The sequence below is a fragment of the Agelaius phoeniceus genome (assembly GCF_051311805.1).
Source record: "Agelaius phoeniceus isolate bAgePho1 chromosome W unlocalized genomic scaffold, bAgePho1.hap1 SUPER_W_unloc_2, whole genome shotgun sequence".
NCBI lineage: Eukaryota > Metazoa > Chordata > Aves > Passeriformes > Icteridae > Agelaius > Agelaius phoeniceus.
In genome coordinates, this window is record NW_027509867.1 from 4,211,562 (window position 1) to 4,227,610 (window position 16,049).

Sequence of the window (16,049 nt, forward strand, 5' to 3'; positions counted from 1 at the left end):
GGCATGGAGCACATCTGGGAGATGGGTTCTCCATGGGCAAAGGTTCCCATCTCCTCATTTTTTCAACTGCTCTTTTAACCCCTTCACCCATTCAACCAATCCTGCAGCTTGTGGATTGTCTGGGATATGAAAAACCCAGCAGTCTTAATCACTGCATTTCTCACAGTAATAGAAAAAGCACTCTGCATCACAGTATCAGCAAATCCTGTAAAAACAGCCAATTTCATCCCTTCCTCATTTATTCCTTGTATACAATTCACAAAGTTTACCACTGACATTTGGGTCCTGGCCAGTCCTTTTCTGTAGAGTATTTAGTGTCAGAGTGAGCAGACAAAGCTGACAAATTAGTATTGTCAGCATTATTTCACATTATCAATTTTTAAATACATAGATAAAAATATAAATTATTGTGTTATATTACATATAAGTATTACAATATTATTATTATTATTATTATTATTGTTATTGTTATTATTATTATTATTATTATTATTATTATTATTATTATTATTATTATTATTATTATTATTATTATTATTATTTCACTTGTCCAAATGAACCTGAGCTCAAGATTAAAACCTTCTGTCACTCCATGTGGGAGTGTTACAACAACAGTTTTTCCTTCTGTTGGTGCTGTTTCCAATGTGTTGTTAACAAAATTCACCCTCATCTTCCCACACCCACAAGGTCTTTTCCTTTTCCATGTGCAATTTTTGGATGCATTTGAAGCCATCCAGGGGTTCAGCCTCTTTTACCCGACTGCCCCACTGCTCCCACGGGGCTCCCACCTCAGCCCACTCCAGAGCCAGGGAACTCCAGGGAAGGGCTTCCCATCTGGGAATTTCTGATGGCACTGATTCCTCACAGTTACACTGAACAAGTGACATTTTGTTGGGATCTGGCCAGACTGGGCCAGTTTTTTTTGCCAGTGGGCAAAGTCAGCACCAAAGACACAGACTCCAACTGAAGGAATCAGTGTCATTTCCTGCAGCTCAAAGCAGCAAAGAATCACAACAGGAGCAGCTCAGCAATGCACCCAACCATCCCCACCAAAGATTGCCTGCAGTGATTGAGAAAGATCCAGCCCCAGTTACCCTCAGCCTTTACCATCCCCCAGACCCACACAGCAGCTGGGGAAGCTGTCACAGCCAAGGGCTGCAGAGCCACTCCTGGGCACTGGCAATTCCTGCAGGTGCCTCCAGCCACAGCTGAGGCTCCAACCCCGCTGGGAGAGGGCCCAGCTCTGACAGTGCTGAATGGACAAACTGACAGCACTGCTAGTGTGGCAACATCTGGTTTCATCCTCCTCTTGGCTCCCTCCCAAAGCCTGGCCAGGGCCCCTGGAGGGACCAAGGGAGGTGACTTTGACCATTCAGCCCCAAACAAGGCCAGATGTCAGATTTCATGGCCTGGTCTGGCTTCTAAATACACAAAGGTCAATACATGTTTCACTAATGAGTGGCTACATCTATCACAGTGCTAATGACCATGCACATTTCATCAGGGAGCAGATACAAAGATAACCTTTGCTTGGAAGGTTCATCCAGAGGCCACCTTGGGCTCAGGGCCTGCTGTTCAGGCCTCACTCAGGGCTGCTGTCCAGGCCTTGGCACTTCAGGGACGTGGTTTAGTGCTGGGCTTGGCACTGCTGGCTGAGCGGCTGCACTGGGTGAGCTCAGAGGGCTTTTCCAACAGAAAGGATTCTGTGATTCCATGATTCTATCCACTGCATTCAGCTGGGTCCATGTTAGCAGCATTCATTTGCTCAGAAAGTCTCCTCTTGCCCAGCTCCTGTGGCCTGAGGCTTCAGCTCCTTCAGCTGCTGGTGCTGAGCTGCTCATGCTGAACGAGACGACTCGGAGAGAAGAGCACAGTCCATGCAATTCCTTCTGGGACACGGAGAGGGGAGGCTGTGCAAACAGGAGCATTGTTTGCTGTGGCCTCCTCTCTGCCCTTCACGCCTTTCAGCGCTTGGAACCAGCCAAGAGCTTTCTCCAAGAGTGCAATGGAGCAGCTGTTCCTGCTCTGGCTCTGGCTCTCTCCAGTCTCTGCCCTTGCCTGCTTCTGTCCCTCGTGCTGTGCCCTCTGTTCCCCCAGGGCTGGTTGGCTGCTGCCCAGGACTGTGGCACTGGCACAGATCCAGTGCTCCAGAGCCTCCTTTCTGTGCCCTTGCAGCTGCCTGGGCACAGCAGCCTTTTCCATCTGCAAGCTCCCCATGGACAGGGAGTGCCCAGCTCCGTTCCTTGCACAGCCTCCAGGAGCCCAGGGCTGCCATCTCAAGTCCCTGCTGGCACTGGGGGCTCCCAGGTGCCTCAGGCTGCTGTGACACCGCTGCACACGGGAGGGAACAGGGCCAGGGGCTGTGCTGAAAGTCAGCTCCATCTGCTGCTGCTGCTGCTGCTGTGGGGTCATTTGTGCAGCCCTGGCCCAGAGTCAGGGATCAGATCCTGCCAGTCTCTTCCAGCCCTGGCTGCTCAAAGTTTGGACCTTGGAGCCTCAGGTGGGCAAAGGCAGCTGCTCCTGGTCCCTCTGTGTGCCCGTGTTCAGCAGTGCTGCTCCATCAGTCTGTGCCCAGCAACGGGGAAAAGCCTCAGCCCTGCAGGGCCAGGAGCTGCCGGGCTCTGCCTGAGCAGCTCAGCCAGCAAGAAGGGAGCTGCTCCACACAGGAACCAGGAGCAGAGGACATTCCTTTGATAGGACATGTTTTCTATTTAAAGGAAAAAAAAGGAAAAAGGAAAGAAATGGGTAAATTGTAAAAGATAAGAATAAAATCCAAGTGTTAGTGAAAAAACATAACATAATGTTAGTGAAAAAAACAAAACATAAATGCAAAGTTACATTCTTTGCATTAAGAGGTAAATGATCTTTTTAAAAAGAGAACTGAGTTATTTACATTGTAAATGTGCTGATGCCATGGATCCATCTTACTGACCTCAGCAGCCTTTTAAAAGATTTTGGGCTTTGTTTCCAACATTGCCACTTGAAATTGTGGTCGAAGCAAGAGGAAATTGGTTTGTGCCCTTCCAGCTCCAAGCAGGACTGGGAATGGAAACTCTGTCAAACCCCAAATCCTTTAGAAGATGCCCTTCCTTCTCACCCTGTGAATGAGCTGCACATTCCCTTTGAAAGTGTCAGGCATTTCTTAGAGACACAAAGTCCCACTTAGGGCTTTTTGCTCTGGTTTGGCAGTGCAGAAGGGCAATTCTCCATCCACCAGCTCCAGACTGCACTGCCTCAGGAGCATGGCCCACTCGCCAGCTTTGGCCCACTCGTGGCATTGCTAGAGGAGGAAGAAAGTGCAACTGCACAATTCCAGCCAATCAAGAAGGAAGAATGGGACAGACAGAACAGCCTGTGCAGATCCAGGCGTTCAGCTGGGACTGTGGAGAGTTTGGGTCCTTGCCAATTGGATGTGTGTCCCCAGCTGCAATCTCTGGGCCTGCAGCAGAGTCTCACTCACCTGCCAAAGCAGAAAGCTCAGGCGCTGTGCTCGCAAGGGGCTCGTCTGATGCAGAGCTGTCAGAGCAATGTGAGGGCAGAGCCAGCCCAGCTGGGCCCAGGGCTGAGCCCAGCAGAGCCCTGGCAGAGCCCAGAGCAGCCTCAGCAGCCGCAGAGCCCGGCTGCAAGGAGAGAAAGCAGAAACCGCCCGTCAGCTGAGGGCTCCTGTGCCCTTGTGCCAAGGCCTGCGGGGCCCAGGCCATGCTGGCTGTGCCCAGAGCTGTGCCCAGAGCTGCCCATCCCTGCTGTCTTTGGCAGCAGAGCAGGAGGGCAGGACATGTGCCCAGCCTGCAGCCAGCCACGGCACATCCAGCCCTCAGCAGCTGCCCAGAGCAGGATGCTCCTGTGCTCGCTGCCATCTCCCAAAAGCTCTGATCCCACCCTGCCAAGCACACAGGGACCCACCTCACGCCAGCCACGGCTGCAAGAAAAGCTGCTCCCAAACCATGGCCTCAGCCTTCTCCAAGGGCACGGCCCATCCACGCCACAGCTGCTCCCAAGCACTTCCCCATCCACACTGGACCACCTAGAACGCTTCCTCTGGAAAAACAAACAACACATTCTTGAAAAGAGATTAGATGCAAAAAGGGAAAACAAGAAAAATGGTGAAAACTCTTATCTCTGTCAGGGCCTTGAGGAAGGCCCAACTCCTACATGGTAGGGAAAAACCCAGCCATGGCTGAGGGAAGCCCACACTTTCTCTCTTCCCCCCTGCACTGCCCCCCAAAATCACGGTGATCCCAAAGCAAACAAGGGGAGTGGAGCAGCCCAAGCCCTTCCTTGCCTGCACAGCAAAGCAGCCCCTGCACAGGTTCTGGAGTCCCACCTCTGCTCCCACCATGGGGCTTTGTTTGTGTTGGGCTGGCTGCCCCAGCCCCAGCCCCAGCCCCAGCCCGGGGCACGGTGGGTGCTGGGGGCTGTTGGCAGGGCCAGGAGCCCACTCCCATTTCGTACCCAGCCCAGCCCATCCCCCCAGCCCTGCCAAAAAGCAGCTGGGCAGCGACTGAAGGTTGAGTTGCATCTGCCCCAGCAAAGGGGGAACCTTTGGTTCCAAGCCAGGCTGGGCCGTGCCCAAATCTGGCAGAATTCCCCCAGGTGGGGACTCATCTGCAAATTCCCTGTGGAGTTTGGCTTTGAAGAAGGTGCCAGAATCAAAGTCCATCACCTTCAGCCTCCAGTGGCCAGGCTGAGGAAGAGCTTCTCATCCTTGATGTCATCCTGGCTGTCTCCAGCAGCAGCAGCAGCAGCAGCAGCAGCAGCAGCAGCATCCCCACCCGGTACAGCTTCTCCAGGGGCTCCTGCTCCTTCCCTGGGGGATACCAGGCTCTCAGGGCTCTGCCCAGGGCCCCAGCTGTCAGGGAACCAGCACAAGCAAAACCAGCTTGGATGGCAGCCACCAGTGCTGAGCAGAGCAGCTCAGCTCCAGCACAAGGGCTGTGTGTGCCCATCCCATGGCCCCGGTGCAGTGACACAGGCAGCACAAAAAGGTCTGGGTTCCTTTGCTTCTGATTGCCAAGGCATGTGTGGAGCTGCAACTTACCAGGGCCCTGGATCAAAGTGTGCCTGTGGCTCTCTCCCTTCTTCTATGGCAGAGGAATATCCTGCACCCAAGGATCACAGAACAGGTCTTCTAATGTGGGTCTTTCCAAGGAGTTCACGGATAAACACCACCTGATCAGATCTTTGCACTCTGGGGAGAGAAAGCAGAAACTGACGGTCAGCCAGAGAAGGCTCCTGTCTGCTTTGCCCCACTATTCCCATGGCCAGGCCATTCTGGATGCGCTCAGGCTTGGGCCTAAACTTTCCCATCAATTCCCTGTTTTGGAGGAGAGCAGGACCTGTGCCACCTCCTCAGCAGCTGCCAGAGCGGGATGCTCACGAGCCCGCTGCTGGCTGCCAGCACTGGGATTCCCCCCGTGCCCAGAGAAGAGGATCCACCTTGAGAGAGCCCTTGTGGCAGCGGGAGCTGGCCCCAGCTGAGGTTCCGGCCCCTCCTGAACGGGTGCTCCCCGCAGACCATCTGGTGCAGCAGGATGCCCAGGGACCAGATCGTTGCTGCCTCGCCGTGGTACCAGCCAAAGTCGTTCCATTCCGGGGGGCTGTAGGACGGTGTTCCTATGGAATACAGATGGAGTTCAGCAGGGGGATGCTGCTGCTCCCACAGCCTGGCCCCAGCATCCCTGGGCCTGCGGGGGCTGCAGCAGTGGCACACAGGGTGACCACTGCCCTCTCGCCAGCACCTTGGACTTGTGCACAAACTTAGGCTTGGAAAAGAAGCCACTGGTGTCAGAAGAGGGCAGAGGAAGCCCTGGCTAAGCCTGACCCTGACATGTAAAGGAAAAACCCTCTCCGTGCTGGGGAAAAAACATGCCCTTATCCTCCCTGCCTGCGTTGCCCCAAAAATATTAGGAAGCCAAGGCAAACAGGGAGAGTGGATCAGTCCAAGCCCTTCCTCTCGCCTGCACACCAAACTGGCTGGGGCACAGGTTCCGCCCCCCTCTCTGCTACCCCCACCCACGGGGGTTTTGGTAGGGCTGGCTGCCCCAGCCCAGCCCCAGTCCTGGGCAGAGTGGCTGGCAAAGGCTGCCAGCAGGGCTGGAAGATGGCTCCCCACCCAGCCCCACTCTAAAGCAACTCAGCTGAAGACTCAGTCCCCTGACTGGCAGCAAAAGGGAGAATCCCCGCTGCCACAGCCAGCTTGGGCTGGGAGATGTTGGGCCATGAGATGCTGGGACCAGGAGTACACCCTTACGTGGGCTCACCTGCAAAGTGGGTGTAGGCTGTGTCTTGCAGGTAGGTGCCACAGCCAAAGTCGATCAGTTTGGCCTTCCCGGTGTGCAGGTCAAGCAGGATGTTCTCGGGCTTGATGTCGCGGTGCAGGACCCCGCAGCTGGTGCAGTGCCGCACGGCCTCCAGCACCTGGCGGAACAGCTCCCGTGCCACCTCCTCGGGCAGGAACCGCCGTGCCCCAATGAAACGCTGCAGGTCCTGACACCGCTCTGGCCGCTCCAGCACCATCACGATGTGGTTGGGCAGCTCAAGCCACTCCAGCAGCTGCACCACACCAGGGAAGCCAGTGGACACCTTGGCCTGCAGCACGACCTCCAGCGGGGCCCTGCTGCCGTCGGGCTGCGAGAGGAGCACGATGCCCTCAGTGGGGCCGATGCCGTGCCGGGGCTCGGGGAGCCCTCAGCCAGCCCGGGATGCTCTGCGCCCTGCGCTGGACCCACGCCCGCTCTCCCTCGAGGCGTCCTGGCGGCTTCCACCGTGCCGGGCCTCGGCTCATCCCCGCCCGGCAGCCGCGGCTGCTGCCGCTGGCCCCGCTCACTCACCAGCTCGCCCCAGTGCCAGACGCGGTTCCGTGGCACCCTTTTGATGGCCACCTGCAAGCCAAGGACAGCAGCGGGCTCAGCTCGCCGCCCGCCCTGCCCAGCCATATCCTCCTCCTCCTCCTCCTCCTCCTCCTCCTCCGCCCCCTCCTCCTGCGCCCGCCGCCGGCCCCGCCGCTCACCGGGGCGCCGTCCGAGAGCCGTGTGGCCGCGAAGACGCTGCCGAATCCTCCGCGCCCCAGCAGCGAACCCAGCCGGTACCGCTCCTGCAGGGCCTCCTGCGCCTTCCCTGCGGGCGAGACGCGGCTGTCAGAGCTCGGCCCGGGGCCAGCAACGGCCCCCGAGCGCCCCTCAGCCGCCCCGGGCCGGCCATGCCCAGGCGTTCGCTCTTTGGAACGTGGCACGGGAGGCTCGGGGCCGGCGGCCGCGCTGCCGAGCGGCGGAGCTCGGGCCGGGGAAGCCCCAGCGGAGGCGGCGGCAGCGGCCGCGCCGCCTGTGTCCTCCGCGGGCCCCGGGAGGAGCCGGGGCCGGGGCCGGGGCCGGGGCCGGGGTCGGGGCCGGGACTGGACCCTGCGTCGGGTCCGGGGCCGGGCTCGGGCCAGGCGGAGCCGAAGGGCGGCGATGCCGCCCCCGCACCAGGCACTGACGCCCGCCCAGCAGCGCCACCGCCAGTACGGCCAGAGCCGGGCGGAGGCGAGAGCGCGGCGGGACGGCCGGGGCCGGGCACGGGGCAGCCCCGCCCGGGGCCGGGGGCGGGCCGGGGGCATGGCCCGGCCCGGCAGGGGAGAGGGAGGCGGGGAGAGGAGAGGGACGCCGGGCAAGGGACCCCGAGAGAAGGGTGCCCGACCGCGGGAACGGGAGAGAAAGAAAAACAGAAGGAAAAACAGAAAGAGAAGGAAAAAGAGAAAGAGAAAGAAAGAAAGAAAAAGTGATCTAAAATATCTGTTCTGCTGCTGTCGCTGCTGCTGCCGCCGCTGCTGCTGCCGCCGCTGCCGCTGCCGCCGCTGCCGCTGCTGCAACTGAAGCACCGGGGCCGTTCGTCCCCGTGTCCGTTCCCCGCTCGCCCCACGAGCCCCACGTTCGAGTCCCGCGCGCCCCGGGCACAGCCCCTGAGTCTGTCCAAACACGGGAACTTTGCAGCGGTGAGCCCAGATGCAGAGCCCTGACTCCTGCACACTGGCACAGCAATCCCCTCGCTTGCTGCTCTGCATTGGCCTGGCTGAGGGTCAAACACTGTCGGGCCACCTTCCCTTGCTGTAGGATTCCTACCTGACCCCAGCACTGCACTTACATCTCCAGTGTTGCCTTCCAGTAAAACCAGGGGAAGGAAAACTCTGTGTGGCTCATGGTTATTTTTGAGTGTCTAAAAATCACTAAGTCACCGATCTTAGAGGTGCGTTGCATCTGGAATTCCTGGGATGGAGAAGTAGTGCAACATGGAAAAGGGGAGCATAGAAATAAATAGAGGAAAAGATCTTGGATTGTTTCTTTCATTTTCATTTCCCTTCTGGAAAGCTGTTTCAGTTTTCCAGGAATCTTCTCCTGTCTCTCTTCCCAAGAATGTCTCATGGAGAACAAGGTCAAGCTTCTGTCACAAGATTTGCCAGCAGGAAATTATGCCACTGGTGAAATTTTCATGATGACTGTTTGTGCTGGCTTAGGGCAAATTTGGGGAGGAAACCTCCAAAAGGGATCAGTCTAGAAAGCAAGTTCAAGCATCCCCTCCCCCTACTAGTTCAGGAAAAGACTTCCCTCGAAAAAAGTGAAAAAAACCCAGTTTATTTAACAAGTAAAGTATTCACAAGCATGAAAAATGCATAATATTAAATAAAACCTCTGACAGTGCTGAAGAGATGGCAAATTCAGAAAGTCCTTTTTGTGGGTTGTAGTTGGCTCACTCGGTCTCTTCTAAGTCCCTCTGGTGCTGGAATGCAGCGTCCCAGAGCTCGGTGGGCCACAGGTGTGAGCTGCCGGTGTTTTTCTGGGTTTTCAGTCCAGAGCAGGTTTAAACAGTTCCAAGAGAAAGGAAAGTCACAGTCCAAGGAACTTCTCTGCCTAAGCTAGGTAAAACCAAATTGCTGGACCTGGGCTCTGCTGGCACCAGGAAATTTCCAAATCCGGGAACTGGCAGTCCCAGCAAACACCAGATCTGGATGGTGCTGGAGCCAGAACCTGGAAATTTCCAAATTTTGGCTTTCTGTGCCAGCAAATCACTGGACTTGGGCTGTGCCAGCACCAGGAAGTTTTCAGATCTGGCACTGGCACTGCCAGCAAACACCAGATCTGGGTGGTGTCATTGCCAGTGACAGAAATCTGCCGGATTTGGGCTCTGCTGGCACCAGGAAATTTCCAAATCTGGGCACTGGCGCAGCAAACACAAAATGTGGGCAGTGCCAGAGCCAGTAGCAGAAAGTTGCCGGGTTTTGGATTTCTGTGCCAGTAAATTGCTGCTGCACTTGGGCTGTGTCAGAATAGGGAAATTTCCAGCTCTGGGCACTGGCAGTGCCAGCAAACACCAGTGAAACCTTCTGGTCCTCGTCCGGACCATTGGCCAGTGGTTTCCCTGAGAACCAGCTCTGGCCACTTTACAGACAGAGACTGCTTTCATCTGGTGCTCTGGAAACAGAACTTTAATGAAGGCAAACACAACAAACAGGACGGCGTGCACAGTAGAGAGAGCAAAGCAGAAAAAAGCCTGGGTCCAGGGTCTAGCAGGGATATTTATCCATTTATTTATGGGGAGGGGTTAAGGTGGGATCTGAGGGAAGGATCCAAGAGGAAGGAGGGATTAAGAATATTACAATTTTTGCAGTATAAAGTAACCAATGGTAGCAAAGAGAATATAGAACTTTCTAGTAACAATCTGCATAACTGAACAAGAGGATTATGGGTGGGAGCTCCTGCTGACCCTGACTAAAGAGGGTTTTCCCACGGCCTTAAGCCAAGGTCTCCCTCTTCTTTTAAACCAACCCCAACACACCTGATCTGGGCAGTGCTGAGTTTTGGCCTTCTTTGCCAGACAATTGCTGCATTTGGGTTGTGGTGGCACAGGGAAATTGCCAGATGTGGGCACTGGCGGTGCCAGCTAACCGCAGATTGGGGTGGTGCTGGTGCTATCACCAGAAAATTGCCGGGTTTTGTCTTTCTGTGCCAGGAAACTGCTGGACTTGGGCTGTGCTGCCACTGGGAAACTGCTGGGTCTGAGCACTGGCAGTGCCGGCAAACACCAGATCTGGGTGGGGCCAGCACCAGGTATTTGCAAGGTTTTGGCTTTCTTTGCCAGAAAATTACTAGATTCGGGTTGTGCCGGCACCGGGAAAATCCCGCATCTGGGCACTGGTTGTGCCAGCAAACACCGGATCTTGGCATTGCCAATGACGGTAGCAGGGAATTGCCAGATTTTGGCTTTCTTTGCCAGAAAATTGCTACACTTGGCTCTGCCAGAACAGGGAAATACCCAGATCTGAGCACTGGCAGTGGCAGCAAACACCAGCTCTGGGCGCCTGTATTGGCATCAGGAAATTGCCGGATTTTGGCTTTCTGTGCCAGCAAATTGCTGGACTTGGGCTGTGCCAGCCCTGGGAAATTTCTGGATCTGGGCACTTGCGCAGCAAACACCAGATCTGGGTGGTGTGTTGTAGTGTGTTTTTATACTTTAAAATATTTTGTAATAGTTTTGTTTTTGAATCCCCGTATTTTTCCCAAATGGTTCATCCCAAATGGTACCCCCCTGCCTTTACCTGTGTAATCCCTTTCCCTTGCTGAGATCATCCCCAAATCCCCACCCTGGCTCTCTGTCAATCACTCAGCATCCCATCCCTCCATCCAGAAGCTTCGTTCCAGGATGTCAAGTGATCAGCCAGAGGCCAGGGGTCAGCCCCCCAAGCCTTGCCCCATATGCTGTCCTAAATGTCCATCCCCCAGTACCCATCCCTTAGGGTCACTTCTTGGTTAGTAAAATGTTATCTACTTTGGGTTTCCACCTCCCTTTAAATGTAACCTTGGCACATCTCCCGGGGCTGTGGGCAGGAGGCCCCTGAGGTGTAGGGGCTCCTTTGGGACTCCTAGAATAAAACTTTGGATTAAGCCCTGCTAAGAGTCAGCCCTTTATCTTCTACCAATGTCTCTGGTGTCTCTTGTTCTGCACAGGCGCCCAGCCCAGGTGCCCTCAGTACCCTCGGGGCACAGAGAGTGTCTCCCCGCTGTCGGCCGTGTCGGGGCTGCCCCCGGTGTCTGCCGACTCGGGACTGGCCCAGGGTTCCTGAGAGGCTCCCAGAGGGACAGAGACAGCACCCGTATAGGTAAACTGAATCGCCCTGGGATTTTGGAGGTAATTACAAATTGGCCCGAAGGTGCGAATTTTGGTGTCACAGATGAAGTACAAAACCAGCAACACGGGCTGAAGAAGCTCCTCCTTCTGTTCCCAACTGCCCCCAGAGGAAACGCGCCACGCTCTTTTCACTGACGGTTCCTGTCGCATCGTAGGGATGAACCAGAAGTGGAAAGCAGCCGTATGGAGCCCCACACGACAGGTTGCAGAGGCCACTGAAGGTGAAGGTGGATCGAGTCAACTTGTGGAACTCAAAGCCGTTCAGCTGGCCCTGGACATTGTAGAAAGAGAGAAGTGGCCGAAGCTCTACCTCTACACTGATTCATGGATGGTAGCCAATGCTCTGTGGGGATGGCTGGAGAGGTGGAAAGAGTCCAGCTGGCAGAGTAGAGGAAAACCAATTTGGGCTGCTGAAGAGTGGAAAGACATTGCTGCCAGGGTAGGGAGGCTACCTGTGAAGGTCCACCATGTAGATGCCCATGTCCCCAAGAGTTGGGTTAATGAGGAACACCAAAACAACAAACAGGTAGATCAGGTAGCAAAAATAGAGGTGTCAAAGATAGACTTAGATTGGCAACAGAAGGGGGAGTTGTTCCTAGCTTGATGGGCCCATGATGCCTCAGGCCACCAGGGCAGAGATGCCACCTAGAAGTGGGCAAGAGACCGAGGGGTGGATTTAACCATGGACAGTATTTCTCAGGTCATCCATGACTGTGAGACGTGTGCTGCCATCAAGCAGGCCAAGCGAGTGAAGCCCCTATGGTATGGTGAGCGGGGGTCCAAGTACAAGTATGGGGAGGCCTGGCAGATTGACTCCATCCCACTGCCCCAGACACGCCAGGGCAAGCGCCACGTGCTGACCATGGTGGAAGCCACCACTGGATGGTTGGAAACCTACCCTGTGTCTCATGCTACTGCCCAGAACACCATCCTGGGCCTTGAAAAGCAAATCCTGTGGAGAGATGGCACCCCTGAGAGGATTGAGTCAGACAATGGGACTCATTTCAAGGACAGCCTTATCAGCACCTGGGCTAGGGAACATGGCATTGAGTGGGTGTACCATATCCCCTACCATGCACCAGCTGCAGGCAAAGTGGAGAGGTACAATGGACTACTAAAAACACAGCTGAAAGCTTTGGGTGGGGGATCTTTCAAAAATTGGGAGCAGCAATTAGCAAAGGCCACCTGGTTAGTTAACACCTGAGGTTCCACCAACCGAGCAGGTCCTGCCCAGTCTGAGTCCCTGAATATAACAGATGGAGATAAAGTCCCAGTGGTGCATGTCAGAGGTTTGTCGGGGAAGACTGTGTGGATCAATTCTGCCTCGAGTACAGACAAACTCATTTGTGGGGTTGTCTTTGCTCAGGGACCAGGTTGCACATGGTGGATAATGCAAAGAGATGGAACAACACGATGTGTACCACAGGGAGATCTGATTGTGGGGTGAGAATGATATGCAAATATCACTGTTTGTTGGATGTTACTGCCATTGTCTGTACATTACACCATACAGACATGAGATAGAAGGAAATGTGTAAGTGTTGAAGGTCTGGGCAAGTGAAAGATGGAGCTTTGAGTGAGTAAGGTGAAAGGGGTGAAATCCTGCAGCTCTGTAGTATAGGGCATGGATTCAGTGGTCCAGTGTGGGGATGTGATGAGGGCATGATGGGTATTGCTTGTAAATTTTGGGGGAGCAGATGGAAATTTTGTGTGAATAAATGCATGATGTGTGGTAGTATGTTGATGATATGGGGATAAGGGGTGGAATGTCCTAGGGTGACGTTATGATGCTTGTATCCCCATTCATGTGTTCTGTTTATGCTGGATATTATGGTCTGTACCTTTAAGACTGGCTCTGAAGAGGGAAAGTTTTGTTTTGGTTTTCTTATCAGCCTGGCGGGACACAGAGACTGCAGCTTTTGCTTTTTCTGCTTTTGCTTTTCGCTTTGCTCTCTCTCGCTCTTGCTTGCTTCGCTTCTGCTTGCTTTGCTCATTAGCTAGTTTAGCTAAACTGTCCAATTTCTTCCTGGACTGTTTCTCCTTTCCTTTTTCTGACCATTTCAAACCTGCTCCGGACTGGGACCTGGGAAACACCAAGATCCTGCACCTTGTGGCCTGCAGCAGCTGCCCCAGTGCCGGAGGGACTGAGAACAGAGTGACCACCCCCCAAGAGAGACTTTCTGAATTTTTCATCTTTTTTCAGAGTGGTGTCATCCGGTATTGTTCATTTTGTGTGCTGGGGGGTGCTGTGCCTATTACATAAACAGGTTCTTTCCACTCCTCTCCGAGGAATCCTTCCCGAACCGGTTGGGGGGAGGGGCTGTGTGGGTTTGCTCACTGGAGGGGCCCTAATTTGGAAATTCTCCTCCAAATTTGCCCTAAACCATGACATCTGCCCATTCCCCCAAAGTCTCTGGGCAGGGATGGCCTCAATGGGGGCTGCTGACATCCTCAGCAACTTGGAGGCTGTTGCTGAATTTTCCTGCTGCAGAGGCTTGTTCAGCCTTCAGCTCTTCAGTGCAGGAATTCAGTGTCCCAGGCCCTTAGCAAGCCAAGACTCTGGGAGTAATTTGATTTTAATTTTCAAATCCTTTGTGGTTAATTTGACAGATTTCAGTAGTGTATTCAAACTGAATAAATTCTATTTAAAAAGACACTGAGAAAAGAATTTTTAGGTCCTATTTAGGTTTTCTTTTCCTGTTGATATGTTAATATGTGCAATCTCCAGTTGGCATTGAATCCAGGTACCTCCTTGTGCAGTTTGAATAGATATGAAAATCAAGACCCTTCATGGCGGACAATCAATCAGACTCTGTCTCTACGCCCTCCCCACCATTTCCCTCGTCCAATCCCTGGCACTCCTATGGATCAGGAATGGTGTGGCCAGCAGGAGCAAGCCAGTGATTCTTCCCCTGTGCTCAGCACTGGTTGGGCAGCACCTCGAGTGCTGTGTCCAGTTCTGGGCCCCCCAATTTAGGAAGGACCTGGAGGGGCTGGAGCGCGTCCAGAGAAGGGAAACCAGGCTGGTGAGGGGTCTGGAACACAAGTCCTGTGAGGAGCACCTGAGAGAGCTGGTATTGTTTATCCTGGAGAAGAGGAGGCTCAGGGGAGACCTCATCACTCTCTACAACTGCCTCACAGGAGGGTGCAGCCAGGTGGGGGTCAGGCTCTTTTCCCAGGGAACAGTGACAGGACAAGAGGACACAGCCTTCAGCTGCACCAGGTAAAATTTAGGCTGGACAATAGGGAATATTCTTAAAACAAAGGGTGATTGGGCATTGGAATGGGCTGCCCAGGGAGGTGGGTGAGTCACCATCCCTGGAAGTGTTTAAGGAAAGACTGGATGTGGCACTCAGTGCCATGGTCTGGGTGACAAGGTGGTGTTGGGTCCCAGGTTGGACCTGATGCTCTTCAAGGTCTTTTCCAGCCTGGCTGATTCTCTGATGATTGTGACACTGCAGGGCCTGGAGAAGCACGGGGCCATTGTGACACTGCAGGGCCTGGTGGCACCAAGAGGACCATGGTGACACTGTGTACGACATGGCAGCACAGAGCCAAGGGGCCATGGTGACACTGTGGGGCTGAATGGAAGCAAGGAGTCCATGGTGACAGTCTGGGTCCTGGTGGAACCATAGAGGCCTCTGTGACCCTGCAGGGCCTTGTGGAACCATGCAGAGCATTGTGACAGAGCAGGACCTGGTGTCACAATGGGGCCATTGTGACACTGCAGGGCCCCATGGAACCAAGGGGCCAGGGCTGGTCCTCAGGGATTCCTGGAATGAAGGAAACATGTTTGACACCATGGTGGCCCTTGGGACCAGAGGCAATTGTGACACTGTGGAACCAAGGAGAGCATTGCTGCACTGCCAGACCTCATGGAACCCAAGATCCATTGTGACACTGCAGGGCCATGGGGGACCACGGTGCCATTGTGACACTGCAGGGCCCAAGGATCCAAGGGACTTTCTGGCACCAAGGGATCCCATGGAATCAAAAGGGACATTGTTACACTGGGAGGCCTCATGGAATCATGGAGACCATTGGGAGACTCTGGGGCCTCCTGGAACCGTGGTGACACCAAGCTGGCTGGGAGTGTGGATGTGCTGGAGGGTAGGAGGGCTCTGCACAGGGCCCTGGACAGGCTGGATCCAGGGCCCAAATCCAACAAGGTGAGGTTTAACAAGTCCCAGTGCCAGGTCCTGCACTTTGGCCACAACAACCCCTGCAGCACTACAGGCTGGGGACAGAGTGGCTGGAGAGCAGCCAGGCAGAAAGGGACCTGCAGGGACTGATGGACAGCAGGCTGGACATGAGGCAGCAGTGTGCCCAGGTGGGCAAGAAGGCTCAGGAATGGTGTGGCCAGTAGGACCAGGAGAGAGATGGGCTGATTGCAGGGGAGGGAGCAGGGGTGGGCAATGGGAAGAAATTTATACCATGAAGAGTAAAGAAAGCAAAGGTGGCACACAGGAAATGCTCAGGGCAGTCTGGGGATGGCTGCCAGGCAGCCCTGGCTCTGAGCAACAGCGTCTGCAGTGGCACAGGAAACTCCCAGCTGATGGGAACAAACTTTCTGGCTGCCTGCAGAGGCCAGGACAAAGCTGAGTGGTTTCCCTGGTGTCCCGCAGGCCTTGCTGGCCCCAGGGGCTGATGGCATTTGTGCTCCCTCAGCTTCATGTCCCCACAGCAACAGCATGGGGGTGCTGCCCCTGCTGTGTGCAATGCAAACAGGGGCTGCTGAGGCAGTGCTGCCGTGTCTGTGCCTGCAAGGATGGGGCACCTGTGTGAGCTGGGGGAGAGGCCAGGGCTGCAGAGGGGGGATGTTGTTGGCAGCTGCATGAGGAGGCTCTGGGACGCTGCCCTGGGCTGTGCAGCGCACTGGGCATGGATCAGCC

The 16,049-nt window shown here is 54.9% G+C and overlaps 1 protein-coding gene across 1 annotated transcript in view; it reads right to left on the reverse strand.

The window, feature by feature from the left end:
- Positions 1 to 16,049, reverse strand: part of LOC143692671 (uncharacterized) — a 183,972-nt gene that overhangs the window by 21,423 nt on the left and 146,500 nt on the right.